Source organism: Gopherus flavomarginatus, chromosome 1 (assembly GCF_025201925.1).
Source record: "Gopherus flavomarginatus isolate rGopFla2 chromosome 1, rGopFla2.mat.asm, whole genome shotgun sequence".
In the NCBI taxonomy this organism is placed as follows: Eukaryota; Metazoa; Chordata; order Testudines; family Testudinidae; genus Gopherus; species Gopherus flavomarginatus.
The window spans coordinates 302,572,486-302,588,943 of NC_066617.1; positions in this window are offsets into that span (position 1 = coordinate 302,572,486).

Consider the following 16,458-nt stretch of genomic DNA (forward strand, 5'->3'; position numbering starts at 1 on the left):
AACTGTTCCTTGTGTTTTTGTGGCAAGAGCCCACTAGTTCTCTCTGTCTCAGAGAAGTACTCCATCTCACCTCCTGTTCTGGTATAGCTGATAGAACTTAGCTGACCTAACGTCAGATTGAGTCAGTGTCATAAATAGATAGTAGGAGTTAATAGAACAGAAGTACTTTATATCTCTTTTGCCTCTAAAGGGTTAACAAGATCAGTGAGCCTGTCACCTGACCAGAGGACCAATCAGGGGACAGGATACTTTCAAATCTTGAGGGAGGGAAGTTTTTGTGTGTGCTATTAGTTTTTGGTTCTTGTTCTCTCTGGATTCTGAGAGTGACCAGACGTGCAACCAGGTTTCTCTCCAATCTCTCTGATACAGTCTCTTATATGTCCAGAATAGTAAGTACTAGGTAGATAAAGAGAGTTAGGCTTATGTTTGTTTTCTTTATTTGCAAATGTGTATTTGGCTGGAAGGAGTTCAAATTTGTATTTTGCTGAAAGGATTTTAATTTGTACTTGTATACTTAGGCTGGGAGGGTATTCCCAGTGTCTATAGCTGAAAGACCTTGTAACATATTCCATCTTAAATTTACAAAGATAATTTTTACTGTTTTTTCTTTCTTTAATTGAAAGCTTTTCTTGTTTAAGAACCTGATTTTTTTTTTCTGGTGTGAGACCCCAGGGGACGGGGTCTGGATTCACCAGGGAATTGGTGGGGAGAAAAGAGGGAAGGGGGAGAGAAAGGTTAATTTCTCTCTGTGTTAGGATTACTTTCTCTCTCAGGGAGAGTCTGGGAGGGGGATTGAGAAGGAGGGGGGAAGGTGAATTTTCCTCTCTGTTTTAAGATTCAAGGAGTTTGAATCACAGTGATCTTCCAGGGTAACTCAGGGAGGGGAAGGCTTGGAGAGGCAAAGGTGAGGGAAAGGGTTTACTTTCCTTGTGTTAAGATCCAGAGGGACTGGGTCTTGGGGGTCCCCGGGCAAGGTTTTGGGGGGACCAGAGTGTACCAGACACTGGAATTCCTGGTTGGTGGCAGCGCTACAAGTACTAAGCTGGTAACTGAGCTTAGAGGAATTCATGCTGGTACCCCATCTTTTGGACTCTAAGGTTCAGAGTGGGGAATTATACCATGACAGTCAGTAAAAACCGTTCTGCGTGTCTAACGCTTGACATCTGAGTGAGTCAGCAAAAAATAGTTCTGCATCCCATCACCCTGTTATAATGGTTCACTAGTCTAAATTTATCATTTCCAAGCTCACCAATATATGTTGGGAATCAATAAAATCCAATTTTGGCCACTCCCCACAGGCTAATTCCACACTATCTCTTTTTCCTTACTGCAGACACCTGGCCTAGAAAACGTGGAGATTTTAATTGCATCCATTCATTGTATCCTTAACTTATCAACTTTGTATGAAGAATCTTGAGTTTTCAGGAGATCAGTTTTTAGTAGCTAAGACTCTAAATAACAGATATAAAAAAGTTTTTTTTTGACAATGTTGTTAGATCTAATTTTCTCTGAAGAAGTGCAGAGTACCATGTTGCACAGTTCATAAGTCCTGACATGGAAGTTAGCTGACTATGTGCATGCTAAGAACTGATCTGAAGAAAACAGACCCTTGATTCCCTGATGCAACATGTTTAAAAGTAAACTGATTACTGATTTTTCCGTAAATATGTTTTATTTGAGTTTGGGGATTGGGATTCCTTGAGTGGTGAGGGTTACTATTTAAAACTCAAGAGAGGGAAAATCACAATGTACACAGGTCACTGGTTTGCAAAATTTCTAAGACTGTTCAAAGTTAAATAAAGCATAGAGGTATCACTATATACTAAGGTAAACTTCTGACTGATCTCTTTAATTACCATTATTAAGCTAGTTTGATGGCTGAACAGAATTGCATCTACCAATAGTACAATACCCATAGTTTCTGTATAAATAGCATTGAGATGATATAAGAGATTGGTTGATGGAGATGTGACATTACTAGAAATGATGTTGTACTGGATGACCCTGGCCCACCTTATCTAGAGTACCGAACCAATAAGGTTCAGAACCCCTAAACCACTGGTTCAGCAACAACATTGTACACTGAACACAAAAGAGGCAGCCCAATTTTAAAAGGACATTTGATCTAAAATTATACACCTAACAGATCCTTGAATATGATCTTGCCACCATCCATTACCAAGAGTTTACAAAGAGACATTGCATGGATGAAGTTGTGGAAACTGAATGAAAAAATACAGTACAAGCAATGTTTGAGTCAACAGAACCACAGCATAAGGGCTGTGCAATTGTGTTAGCTCATAATATACATTATTACAAGAAAAATCAAGAGATGGAAGAGGAAACACATATGACCCAGTCAGTGATGGAGATTGAACAGTCTGTAGCTGGAGTCAATGTGGAACAATGAGACAATTGCTTCAGAGACAGCATATGGCAACACGAACCAGGTAAGATGAATGTGCAAACTTAAAATGCTAGTGGTGCATTCCCATCAGGACTTCTAAATTCTCACTTTGGAGACTCATTACAAACAGCTGATTGGTAGTATAGCAAATAGTATAGGAGCAGGCATGGAAGATGGTTACACACAGCAAGTAATCATAGAAAAGGTAGCACGGAAGCAGTGAAACTAGGTGATGGTACAAGCACAGGGAGGTGAATTGCAGGAGGTGTGTGAAACCTACTGATGTAGTGAACCCATAAACAGTTCCATTAATATTTTGATTAACCTGATAAAAGGACTTGCAGTCCTGTACATGTGTGCTTCATCTATGCCTTACTAAAATGTAAATAGCTTCTGTACCTACATAAAGCTGTCCAATAAAAAAAAGTATTACAGCTAACTTTCTTTAACATAGTGTTCTTTTCAAGGTTGCACAGCCATGTTTATGTAGTCTTGTTACCATTTTTCATGTGAATTGCAGCATTCTTTTCATCCTCCCACTATTCCATACCATTTGCAGCAGTGACTACAGTTAAAGATTTTTCATATGAGGAGATCATTTTAGAGTATATGGGGAATAGAAATCCATGTGCTCAAATGAACAAACTTCCTCAACAGCACTCAAGGTCATTATCAGTAAACTTTTATGTAAACTCAAAAAGCATGCAAATTTGATAAGTGAGATAACTGGCAAGTTAGCTACAGATTCATTTTCATCACAAGATATAAAAACACTCTCAGCAGAAATTTACTAACTACAACATGATAGATTATAGCTATTCACAAAGGAAAACAATAAACCTAGTAGAAAAGAATCACATCTCTAGTTCCATTAGCCAATTCATGCAAATGATTTTTTTAAAGTAGAACCCTTATACCTATCCCAATATATAAAATACTTCTGATGAGTGACACTTACTAGCCATGTTTCCTTCAAATCTCTTTAGAACTTATTCCTCGTCAGACTAAGATGGCACTGTCTCTCCTTTCTGTTGCCTTGGTCAAGTCAGTTGAATTTTTTTTTTTCCAAAGTCAGATACCTGAAGTTAGGAACCTAAATCCATAGTTCGGCATCTAAATAAAGCAGCATGATTTCCAGAAGTGCCGAGCTCCTACAGATTCCATTGTGCTACTCAGACTGTGTCTGTGTGTTTTGATTGTTTATATTTTCTCCTTTTTAGTGAAAAGATCTTTATTAGCACAGGGCAGGGCCCCTGTTTGCGAGAAGTAATGAATACTTTATGGATAAAGTCACTTTGCCAAGAGTCTAGTCTAGAACAGAGTTCTGGTGTAATTTTGCATGGTAATAAGGTTAAGTATTTCTTTAATTACTCTGCTCAAGAGCTCAACTGGACTATCAGAAGCGAGGCACTCCACATCGTACTCTTCCAGGTCTTGCATTTCAGTGGACTAGTTGGAAAGGCGACAATATATTTATCTTCCAAGACTCTCCCTGTTTTCTTGACTGGCAAAACTGGCCATTCTGACTATTTCCAAAGATGAAGGATGGTACTCCCATAGGGCCTTGAACATTTCCAAATATGGGGCTCACAGCCACCCAAGAGGTAAGGGGATTGTTTTTCTATGTGAGCCATTGCAGGTAGTCAAATTAAGTAGTATGCCTATTGTGCTATAACATTCCATAAGGTTTAGTAACATAATTTGCAGATATGTAGCATAAAAATGTTAACTCACTGCTATTTTAAACTATCAGGCAAGTCTTCATTATCATCTGTTTACATTATGGTAATACCCAAAGACCTCATTGTGCTGGTCATTGTACAAAAAAAGAAGGGGAAGCAATACAAGCCAAAACAGGGAAAACAGATTAGACAAATATTTAGATAAATTAGATGTATTAAAGTCTGCAGGATCTGATGAAATTGACCCTACAGTACATGAGGAACTAGCTAAAGCAATCTCATTAGGGATTATCTCTAAGATTGCTTGGAGGATGAGTGAAGTCCAGCGGTCTAGAGAAGCACAAACATAGTACCCATCTTTAAAAAGGAAGCAAAGGAGATCAGTCAGCCTAACTGCAATACCCAGAAAGATATTGGAACAAGTTATTGATTACTGAATTTGCTCAAACCTAGAGCATAATAGAGTGATAAATAATAGCCAGTAGGAACAAATCATGCCAAATGCACCTTTTTTTTACTGGGTTACTGGCATAGTGGATAGTGGAAGCAGTAGATGTGATATATCTTGATTTTAGTGAGGCTTTTGACACAATTCCGCATGGCATTCTCATAAGCAAACTAGAGAAATGTGGTCTAGATAAAATAACTGTAAGGTGGGTGCACAATTGGTTGAAAGGTGTTACCATAAACATACAGCTCAGGGTAGCATAAAATCCCTCCTTTACTTGTAACGGGTTAATAAGCTCAGATAACCTGGCTGGCACCTGACCAGAAGGACCAATGGGGAAAGAAGATACTTTCAAAACGGGGAAGGAGGGGAACACTTTGTTTTGTGCTCTGTGGGTGTTCTCTCAGGAGACAAAGGGAGAGATCAAGCAAGTAATCCAGCTCCTACTGAATTGATACATCTAATATTACAGAAATAGTAAGTAATAGCAAGGAAATGCATTAGATTAACTTTTGTTTTAGCTTGTGAATTTTCCCTATGCTAAGAGGAGGGTATATTCCTGTTTTTTTGTAACTTTAAAGTTTTGCCTAGAGGGAAATCCTCTGTGTTTTGAACCAGATTACCCTGTACATTACCTTTCATCCTGATTTTACAGAGGTGCTTCTTTTACTTTTTTCTTTATAATAAAGTTCTGTTTTTAATAATCTCTTTGGGTTTTTAGTGTCCTAAAACCCCCAGGGTCTGGTCTGTGCTCACCTTGGTTACTCTCAAGCCTCCCCAGGAAGAGGGGTGAAGGGGTTTGGGGGGATATTTTGGGGAAACAGGAACTCCAAGTGGTTCTTTTCCTGAAACTTTGTCTAACTCACTTGGTGGTGGCAGCATACTGTCCAAGCACAAGGAAGAATTTGTGCCTTGGGGAAGTCTTTAACCTAAGCTGATAGAAATAAGCTTAGGGGGTCTTTCATGTGGGTCCCCACATCTGTACCCTAGAGTTCAGAGTGGGGAGGGAACCCTGACAGACATACTCAAAGAGTAGTGATCAATGGTTCTCTGTCAAACTGGGTGGATGTATTTAGTATAGTCCAGCATGGGGTCTTTTCTGGGTCTGGTACTATTTAGTATTTTCATTAATGATTTGGATCATGGAGAGAAGAGTGCACTCATAAAATTTTCCAATGACACCTAGCTGGGAGGGGTTGCAAGCAATTTAGAGGACAGGATTAGAATTCAAAATGACTTTGAGACTTTAGAGAATGAGTCTGAAATCAACAAGATGAAATTCAACAAAGAAAAATGCAAAGTACTACACTTAGGAAGTAAAAATCAAATGCGCAAATATTCAATGGATAATAACTGACTAGGTAATAACACTGCAGAAAAGGAGCTGAGGATTACAGTGGATCACAAATGAACCAAAAATATAATGCAATTGCAAAAAAAACACAAATATCATTGTGGGGTGCATTAACAAGAGTGTTATATGCAATACAAAGAGTGTCTACATTGTTCCACTCTGCTCCGCACTGGTGAGGCCTCTGCTGGAGTATTGTGTCCAGTTCTGAAAACCACACATTTGGACAAACTGAAGAGAGTTCAGAAGAGAGCAACAAAAATGATAAAGCATTTAGAAAACATGACCTATGAGAAAGGGTAATAAAAACTGGGCATATTTAGTCTCCTAGAGAAAAGAAGATTAAAGGGGGGCATGATAACAGTTTTCAAATATATTAAAGGTTGTTATAAACAGTGTTGATCAATTTTTCTCTATCTCCACTAAGGGTAAGAAAAGAAGTAATCAGTTTAGTTTGCAACAAGAGAGATTTAGGAATGGTCCTTTCAGATTGGCATTGAGGTATTGTCTCTGAGCACTCTCAGTCTCCAATGAATCATTACCAAGCTCTCAGCTTCACTTTAAAAAAATGAAATCAAAATAGCTTGGCCTGATACCTTAATAGAAAATGTGAATTTAAAAATGGATTTAAATCAATAAAACAGAAGAAAAAACTGATGCTGTGCTCCTGTGTTAATGATGGCACCAGAATTCTTTACTGCAATTTATTTATAACCTTGTCATTCAGTGATCATTTACTTTACAATAAATCTGATATCAATCAAACATGGTTCCATGTGTTAGATGAATCAGTATGGAACACTGCTGAGGTGTGATTTTTAAAAGCAGATCTAGAAGCACAAGTGCCAGTGACTTTCAACTGTTTAAAATCCCACCCCGAATGATTTCACTGGAAATGCATTTTCCATCAGTTGGATGTGTCTTCCAATATGAAAGAAGCATATGATCTGAAGTTCTAACATAAACTTAGTTTTCACAGTGTAATATTCAAGAGGTGCTATCTGACTTCTTCATATTCAGGTTTCCATTGGATTCTGTCAATTATTTTCCCTCAATTATCACACCAGTGATATGCTATTTAACGGTACATATGCTCTTACAAAGTTTTTAGAAGCTGAAAAGAAAAAAAACAGAACACACCTCTACATAAAACCAGTCCATGTAGTTTATCCTCTTGCTCTCAAGACATTCCACTGACCAGGTTCAGAGAACTCTATAAGCATTAGGAAATAAATAAGTGAACTCCACTAACAAGAAATCCCTGTGAGAACTCAATCACTTGGATTGTGAAATATTCCCACCAGGCAGAGGGAACATACTAATTACCATATATTATCATCATCATTCCAATAAAAGATTTAGTCAGTGGACTAGTAGATGCAGCAAACAAGCAATTTCTGCTTGTCTGAAATGAAGACTTTAAAATAGAAATAATCCATGTTCCTGTTATGTCTTTTTTCCGATTCTACCTACAAGTTGAATAACAATCTCTGCAATTGCCATATTAATCAGCAGCATGAGCAGGGTATGATGTAGAGAATAATACTGACTTTCATTATCATTTGATAATATTGTAATAAATGAGATGTGCATAGGAAATCCAAATAAAGACACAAGGGGGTGGGCGCTCACAGTGGCCATGATCTCCATAAAGCTGATTTCATTGAATTGAATGAGTTAAAGTGATACAGAAATAATACGGAGTTTGACCTAAACTCCTCACGGAGGGAAAATTTTCACTAAGATTTAATTCTGCCTTTAACCCTCTGCCTGTTCCTAGGTACTGCAGGAATCACATCGTATGCTATATATATGACAGAATAGGCTGATTCTTCCTAGTATGCTAGTAACAGTAGCATGAGAAGACCAGACATTTTAGGTAATAGAGTGCTATTTAATAAATCTCTCTCCATGGCACAGCTGCTTGTACTGGGCTCCTAGGTCACAAGTGAAAAAATCTCATATGCCATGCTGGGCTCATAATAACCAGAGAGGGAGATACTCCCCTAAGAATAACCAGTGCCATCTAGTGGCAACTAATCATTATATGACTGTAATGAAAAGTCCCAGCCTATTTGACAAAAGAGAATGGAGCCAAAAACCATAAACGTCACCTCAGGTGAGGGAAGAGTGACTGAGGCCAACAGATTCTATGAGACAAAGAAGGGGAGGAGGACAGGGACAAAGTTGCAAGGTGCGAGGTCAAAACAAGGGATTCAGAGGGTGGCATGATCAAGCAGAGAACCCCAGACAATGCCCACTGCTCTGAGGAGTCATCCAAGGAGTCAATGGATACCACCGAAAGGAACTCTGCACAATTGCATGAATGGATAAAGGACTGTAGATAGACTGCAGAGGGCCGCCCAGAGGATTTAGGGTGCCTGGGGCAAAGCGGGTGAGCAGCGCTTGTACTCACCCAGCGGTGGTCTGGGTCTTCAGCGGCGGGGGGGGCCTTCAGTCGCTCCACATCTTTGGCAGCACTGAAGGGCCCTATCATAACCTTAGTCCCAGATTTGGACCTTAGCGTCCAAAATATGGGGGTTAGTATGAAAACCTCCAAGCTTAGTTACCAGCTTGGACCTGGTACCTGCTGCCACCACCCAAAAAATTAGAGTGTTTTGGGGCACTCTGGTCCCCCTGAAAAACCTTCCCTGGGGACCCCAAGACCCAAATCCCTTGAGTCTCACAACAAAGGGAAATAATCCTTTTTCCCTTCCCCCCTCTCTGTTCCCAGTCCTGGAAACAAAAAGTACTTTCCTATTCCCCCAGAGGGAATGCAAAATCAGGCTAGCAATCCAACACATAGATCTCCCCGATTTCTTCCTCCCACCAATTCCCTGGTGAGTACAGACTCAATTTCCCTGAAGTAAAGAAAAACTCCAACAGGTCTTAAAAGAAAGCTTTATATAAAAAGAAAGAAAAATACATACAAATGTTCTCTCTGTATTAAGATGATATAACACAGGGTCGATTGCTTAAAAGAATATTGAATAAACAGCCTTATTCAAAAAGAATACAAATCAAAGCACTCCAGCACTTATATTCATGCAAATACCAAAGAAAAGAAAACCATAGAACTTACTATCTGATCTCTTTGTCCTTACACTTAGAAACAGAAGACTAGAAAGTAGAAAGTACTTCTCCAAAGCTCAGAGAAAGCAGGCAGGCAGAAAACAAAGACCTCAGACACACAATTCCCTCCACCCAAAGTTGAAAAAATCCGGTTTCCTGATTGGTCCTCTGGTCAGGTGCTTCAGGTGAAAGAGACATTAACCCTTAGCTATCTGTTTATGACATGCCCCCCAAATTGCAGACAGTGGGGAAGCTCACTGGCGGCAATTTCCTTCTAGAACTTGAAAATAAACAGATTAATACAACACATGCACCGTTACATATACCCCTAAGTATTTAACTAACAGACTTCTACATTTTAAGAACACTTTTTAACTACTGAATTCTGGGAAACTCTCACGGGAGAGTGCATCAGCTACTTTGTTAGAAGCTCCTGTGATGTGTTGAATTTCAAAATCAAAATCTTGGAGAGCTAAACTCCAACGAAGAAGTTTCTTGTTGTTCCCCTTGGCAGTATGAAGCCACTTTAGTGCAGCATGGTCAGTTTGTAGTTGGAACCGCCGTCCCCAAACATATGGGCGTAGCTTTTCCAGGGCGTACACAATGGCATAGCATTCCTTTTCACTGACTGACCAGTGACTTTCCCTCTCAGACAGTTTCTTGCTGAGAAATACGACAGGATGGAAGTTGTGATCTGTTGCTTCCTGCATGAGCACTGCTCCTATACCACGCTCAGATGCATCCGTGGTTACTAGGAATGGCTTGTCAAAGTCCGGGGCCCTGAGCACAGGGTCAGACATGAGCGTTGCCTTAAGTTGGGTAAAGGCCTTTTGACACTCATCAGTCCACTTAACTGCATTTGGCTGGGTCTTTTTGGTCAGGTCGGTCAGTGGGGCAGCGATTTGGCTGTAGTGTGGTACAAATCGCCTGTAGTATCCGGCCAAGCCTAAGAAGGATTGGACCTGCTTCTTGGACCGTGGGACAGGCCACTTTTGGATAGCATCCACCTTGGCCTGTAGGGGGTTTATGGTTCCTCGACCCACCTGGTGCCCCAGGTAAGTCACTCTGTTTTGGCCTATTTGACACTTTTTGGCCTTAACAGTTAGTCCTGCCTGCCTGATGCGCTCAAAGACCTTTTCCAGGTGTAGTAGATGTTCGGGCCAGGAGTCTGAAAAAATGGCCACATCATCGAGGTAGGCAACTGCAAATTCTCCCAGTCCAGCTAGTAGACCATCTACCAGCCTCTGGAAGGTGGTGGGTGCATTTCGAAGGCCGAAAGGAAGGACATTGAATTCATACACCCCCGCATGGGTGACGAATGCTGACCTCTCCTTGGCAGGTTCATCTAGTGGTACTTGCCAGTACCCCTTGGTTAACTCTATTGTAGAGATGAACTGGGCACGTCCCAACTTCTCCAATAGCTCATCGGTGCGTGGCATTGGATAGTTGTCCGGACGAGTTACCGCATTTAGCTTACGGTAGTCCACGCAAAAGCGTATTTCCCCATCTGGTTTGGGTACCAGAACCACTGGAGATGCCCATGCACTGGTAGATGGGCGGATTATACCCATCTGTAGCATGTTCTGGATCTCCCGTTCTATAGCAGCTTGGGCATGAGGAGACACCCGGTAGGGTGGGGTTCTGATTGGGTGAGCATTACCTGTATCAATGGAGTGGTATGCCCGTTCAGTCCGTCCTGGGGTGGCTGAGAACAATGGGGCAAAGCTAGTGCACAGCTCCTTGATTTGTTGCCGCTGCAGACGTTCCAGGGTGGTTGAGAGGTTCACCTCTTCCACGCCACCGTCTTTTTTTCCCATCGTAGTAGACACCGTCAGGCCACTCAGCATCCTCTCCCTGGACTGTAAACTGACAAACCTGTAAGTCTCTGGAATAGAAAGGCTTGAGAGAATTAACATGGTACACTTTAGGCTTTAGGGAGGAATTGGGAAATGCTATGAGGTAGTTTACAGCTCCAGGCGCTCTTGGACCGTGAATGGCCCTTCCCATGATGCTTCCATCTTATGGGCCTGTTGCGCCTTCAAGACCATAACCTGGTCTCCTACCTTGAAGGACCGATCTCTGGCATGTCTGTCATACCAGGCCTTTTGCTCTTCTTGAGCATCCTTTAGGTTTTCTCTAGCAAGGGCTAAAGAGTGTCGGAGGGTGCTTTGTAGGTTGCTTACAAAGTCCAGAATGTTAGTTCCTGGAGAAGGCGTAAACCCTCCCATTGCTGCTTCACCAACTGTAATGGCCCCTTAACCTCGTGACCATACACAAGTTCAAATGGTGAAAACCCTAAACTGGGATGTGGTACAGCCCTGTAGGCAAACAGCAACTGCTGCAACACTAGGTCCCAATTATTGGAGAATTCGTTGATGAATTTTCGTATCATGGCCCCCAAAGTTCCATTGAACCTTTCCACCAGGCCATTGGTTTGATGGTGGTATGGGGTGGCAACCAAGTGATTCACCCCATGAGTTTCCCACAGTTTTCCATGGTCCCTGCCAGGAAATTAGACCCTGAATCTGTAAGGATGTCGCAGGGCCAACCTACCCTGGCAAAGATGTCTGTTAAGGCCAGGCACACAGTGTTAGCCCTGGTGTTGCCTAGAGCGACTGCTTCTGGCCATCGGGTAGCAAAGTCCACTAAAGTCAGTACGTACTGCTTTCCTCTGGGCGTCTTTTTTGGGAAAGGGCCCAGAATATCCACAGCTACTCGCTGAAATGGGACCTCAATTATGGGGAGTGGCTGGAGAGGGGCCTTGACCTGGTCTTGAGGCTTTCCCACTCTTTGGCATACCTCACAAGACCGGACATACTTGGCAACGTCCTTGCCCATCCCCTCCCAGTGGAAGGACTTCCCCAACCGGTCCTTGGTTCTGTTCACCCCAGCATGGCCACTGGGATGATCATGGGCTAAGCTTAAGAGCTTCCCCCGGTACTTAGTTGGAACCACCAACTGTTTTTGCGGCTGCCATTCTTCCCGGTGTCCACCAGAAAGAATTTCCTTGTATAAAAGTCCTTGGTCTATAACAAACCGGGATCGATTAGAAGAGCTGAGAGGCGGTGGGGTGCTCCGTGCCGCCGCCCAAGATTTCTGAAGGCTGTCATCTGCTTTCTGCTCAGTCTGGAACTGTTCCCTTGAGGCTGGGGTCACCAGTTCTTCCTCAGACTGTGGACTTGGGCTTGGTCCCTCTGGAAGCGATGTAGGTGATGGGGTTGTTTCCGTTGCTGGTGAACCGCTCTCCGCTGGTGCACCTGAGGGTATTTCAGGCTCTGGCTGAGCCTTTTGGGTATGGCTGTCTTTTGCTTCTGCCAGTTCTGGCTCGCTGGCGCCCTCTGGCGTTGAGTTTGAAGATGTGGTTGCACTTGCTGGTGCTGGTTGCTGTTCCAGTTCCGGGCCTGGGACTGGAGATGCTGTGGCTGTTTCAGTGGTAGGCATGGAATCCGGGTCCACTACCTCTGTCTGGGTCTCTGGTAACACAGACGGGGCCTCTGTGGACGGTTCAGGAACAGGAATGGGTCTGGAAGCTTGCCTGGTTTGGCTACGTGTAACCATTCCCACTCTCTTGGCCCGCCTCACCTGGTTGGCCAAGTCTTCCCCCAGTAGCATGGGGATAGGATAATTGTCATAGACTGCAAAAGTCCACATTCCTGACCAGCCTTTGTACTGGACAGGCAGTTGAGCTGTAGGCAAGTCTACAGCTTGTGACATGAAGGGGTAAATTGTAACTTTGGCCTTTGGGTTGATGAATTTGGGGTCAACGAAGGATTGGTGGATAGCTGACACTTGTGCCCCCGTGTCTCTCCACGCAGTAACCTTCTTTCCGCCCACTCTCAAATTTTCCCTTCGCTCCAAGGGTATTTGAGAGGCATCCGGGCCTGGGGATCTTTGGTGTGATGGTGGTGTAATGAATTGCACTCGCATGGTGTTCTTGGGACACTTGGCCTTGATATGTCCCAGTTCATTACACTTAAAGCATCTTCCATCTGATGGGTCACTGGGCCGAGGTGAGTTACTGGAGACTGGTGAGGTTGAAGGGTAGGGTATCTGTGGCTTTACTTGGGTGGTATGTGGGGTCTTTGGCTGTCCTCGGTTGTAGGGTTTATGGTCTGTGTGCCCCCTGGGGTAATCGTTCCCCTTGACAGTAGCTTTCTTGCTTTCTGCCAGTTCCATCCATTTGGCTCCAATCTCCCCCGCCTCAGCGATATCTTTGGGATTTCCATCTTGTATGTACCGTGTGATGTCTTCAGGAACACCATCCAAGAACTGCTCCATTTGTATGAGGAGGTTTAGTTCTTCCAAGGTTTGAATGTTGTTTCCTGTTATCCAGGCCTCATAGTTTTTTGCAATGTAGTAGGCGTGTTTGGGAAATGACACCTCTGGTTTCCACTTTTGGGTTCTGAAGCGCCGACGGGCATGATCTGGGGTTATCCCCATCCTGTATCTGGCCTTGGTTTGAAAAAGTTTATAGTCATTCATTTGCTGCTTAGGCATTTCAGCTGCCACCTCTGCTAAAGGTCCACTGAGCTGTGACCTCAATTCTACCATGTACTGGTCTTCGGGAATGCTGTACCCAAGACAGGCTCTTTCAAAATTTTCCAAGAAGGCCTCGGTGTCATCCCCTGCCTTGTAGGTGGGAAATTTCCTGTGCTGTGGAGCAATAATGGGCGCCGGGTTGTTAGGGTTGGCTGGCACATGCAGCCCAGCTTTTGCCAACTCCAGTTCATGTTTTCTCTGTTTTTCCTTCTCTTCATTCTCTTTTTGTTGTTTTTCCATTTCTCGGCGGTGGGCCACCTCTTCTTCTTCTAGTTTTCTTTTGTGTGCTGCCTCTCTTTCTCTCTCTCTTATTTCCATCTCTGTTTGTTTTATTTCCAGTTGTCGCCTGTGTTCAGCTTCTTTGAATTGCTCTTCGGCCTCAATTTTTGCCTTAGAAGTCATGATTCCTGTTTTCTTGTGTTGGGGTGCCCTCCGGTGTTTATCTTCTGAACTGCAGGTTCTGTTGCCTCCTGAAGTCTGCCTAGCAACAGTGCTTTTTTTTCCTTTCTCTCTCTAGCTAATGTTCAATGAAGGGAAACCAGAAAAACCACTTTATTTGCATGCATATAAGTGCTGGTACTTGCCTCCTAATGGGAGGGCTATTGCATGACAAAAGACCCTTAACAGTTTGGTAATGGCTTCTTGCTTATTATGCAAGCCACAAACTGCCAGAGAGAGCAGAAAAAAAAAAATTCTCTCTGGTTCCCTTTTAAAACCAACTGTTTCTCTCTCTGCTAAAAAGCCCTTAGCAGAGAAAAGAAAAATATAATATTCCTACTGGCTTCTGGATTCTGTCTATATCCCACCAGCTGCCACTCATATCATAACCTTAGTCCCAGATTTGGACCTTAGCGTCCAAAATATGGGGGTTAGTATGAAAACCTCCAAGCTTAGTTACCAGCTTGGACCTGGTACCTGCTGCCACCACCCAAAAAATTAGAGTGTTTTGGGGCACTCTGGTCCCCCTGAAAAACCTTCCCTGGGGACCCCAAGACCCAAATCCCTTGAGTCTCACAACAAAGGGAAATAATCCTTTTTCCCTTCCCCCTCTCTGTTCCCAGTCCTGGAAACAAAAAGTACTTTCCTATTCCCCCAGAGGGAATGCAAAATCAGGCTAGCAATCCAACACATAGATCTCCCCGATTTCTTCCTCCCACCAATTCCCTGGTGAGTACAGACTCAATTTCCCTGAAGTAAAGAAAAACTCCAACAGGTCTTAAAAGAAAGCTTTATATAAAAAGAAAGAAAAATACATACAAATGTTCTCTCTGTATTAAGATGATATAACACAGGGTCGATTGCTTAAAAGAATATTGAATAAACAGCCTTATTCAAAAAGAATACAAATCAAAGCACTCCAGCACTTATATTCATGCAAATACCAAAGAAAAGAAAACCATAGAACTTACTATCTGATCTCTTTGTCCTTACACTTAGAAACAGAAGACTAGAAAGTAGAAAGTACTTCTCCAAAGCTCAGAGAAAGCAGGCAGGCAGAAAACAAAGACCTCAGACACACAATTCCCTCCACCCAAAGTTGAAAAAATCCGGTTTCCTGATTGGTCCTCTGGTCAGGTGCTTCAGGTGAAAGAGACATTAACCCTTAGCTATCTGTTTATGACAGGCCCCCTGCCACTGAAATGCCACCAAAGACCTGAAATGACTGAAGGGCCCTCCACCGCCAAAATGTCGCCGAAGACCTGGACCACCACCGTGTGGGCCAGGGTTCGCAGGGCCCCTGCGAGGCCCGGGGCAAATTGCCCCACTTGTCTACCCCTCTGGGCAGCCCTGGGCTGCAGATTTACAGAGCAAAGCCCTGTCCTGGTCATCTAGGCCAGTGCCAGGAGAAAGTTGATGAAGATGTCTTAGGACATTGCAGAGCCACAGATAGGAAGCTCATAGAGGAACAGGTGAAGGAAAAAATGCAACCAGAAGCTCAATAAGAGGTTCTGGAGAAGATGGAAGATGAGGCTGCAGCCTGGCACATTGCAGTAAGCCATGTGCCAGGGTCATCTTCTCTCTCCAGAAGAGGCAGGAGCAGAAGGTATCAGGGAATAGTAACAATGATGCTCCTGTGCTCACAGCCCCATGGCTAAGGCCCTTTTTATCAGTATTTACTGATTTTATACTGGCAAAAACTGATTTTACCGATTTTTACCCACACTTTGGAACATTAATGAAAATTCTGATAATGTTAAGAAAATGTCATCCCCCTACACTGGGCAGATATATTTATCTTAATAAGTGTAACTACGAGTCTGTCAGTTAAAATAAGGCAATGTAATAGAAGAACATATGTGCACAAACTGTTAATTTACTGGTTATGAAATAAACCCCAGGATTAAACTATTTTTTCCTTAAATACTCTTACTTTTGCTCTATTTGTTGCTTTTTTCTGTTTTCCCGGTCCTCAATACTAACCCAGACAAATTAATGTTTGCACTGATTTTTGCTCATTTATTAATTTATATAAGACACACTAATACATTTCTGGGAAATCATAAACAACATAAAAAGTGAACATAAAGGACTCCATGGAGGAGATGTGGAACAATGTTCCTGCAGGATGTGAAAATAGGGTGGAGTCGCAACTTGTTCAGCACGGACCTACATCTTCACAAAGTGGCAGCATGTCCTGCCACTTGGCATCAGGGTGACGCCAAAGAAGCGCACAGATTGACAGTCTTGGAGAGTCAATCATTTGTGTACTCCCCAAAGCAGGCAAAGCAAGTATAGTGGGAGTGCACGCTTCCCATATCGCACGATCAATGTGCCTCAACCCTGTTCTGGCAGGACCACTATTAGTGGAATAGTGAAGTAGTTCACTTTCCAGGCTCACAGAATCTTTGGAGACTCCAACAAGAGCTCCCAGTAATAAGAAATGTGGAGGTAGATGTATGATGTGGATACTTGCCCACTGTGAACTGGACTCAGCCTATCAACTTATTTCACATGGACC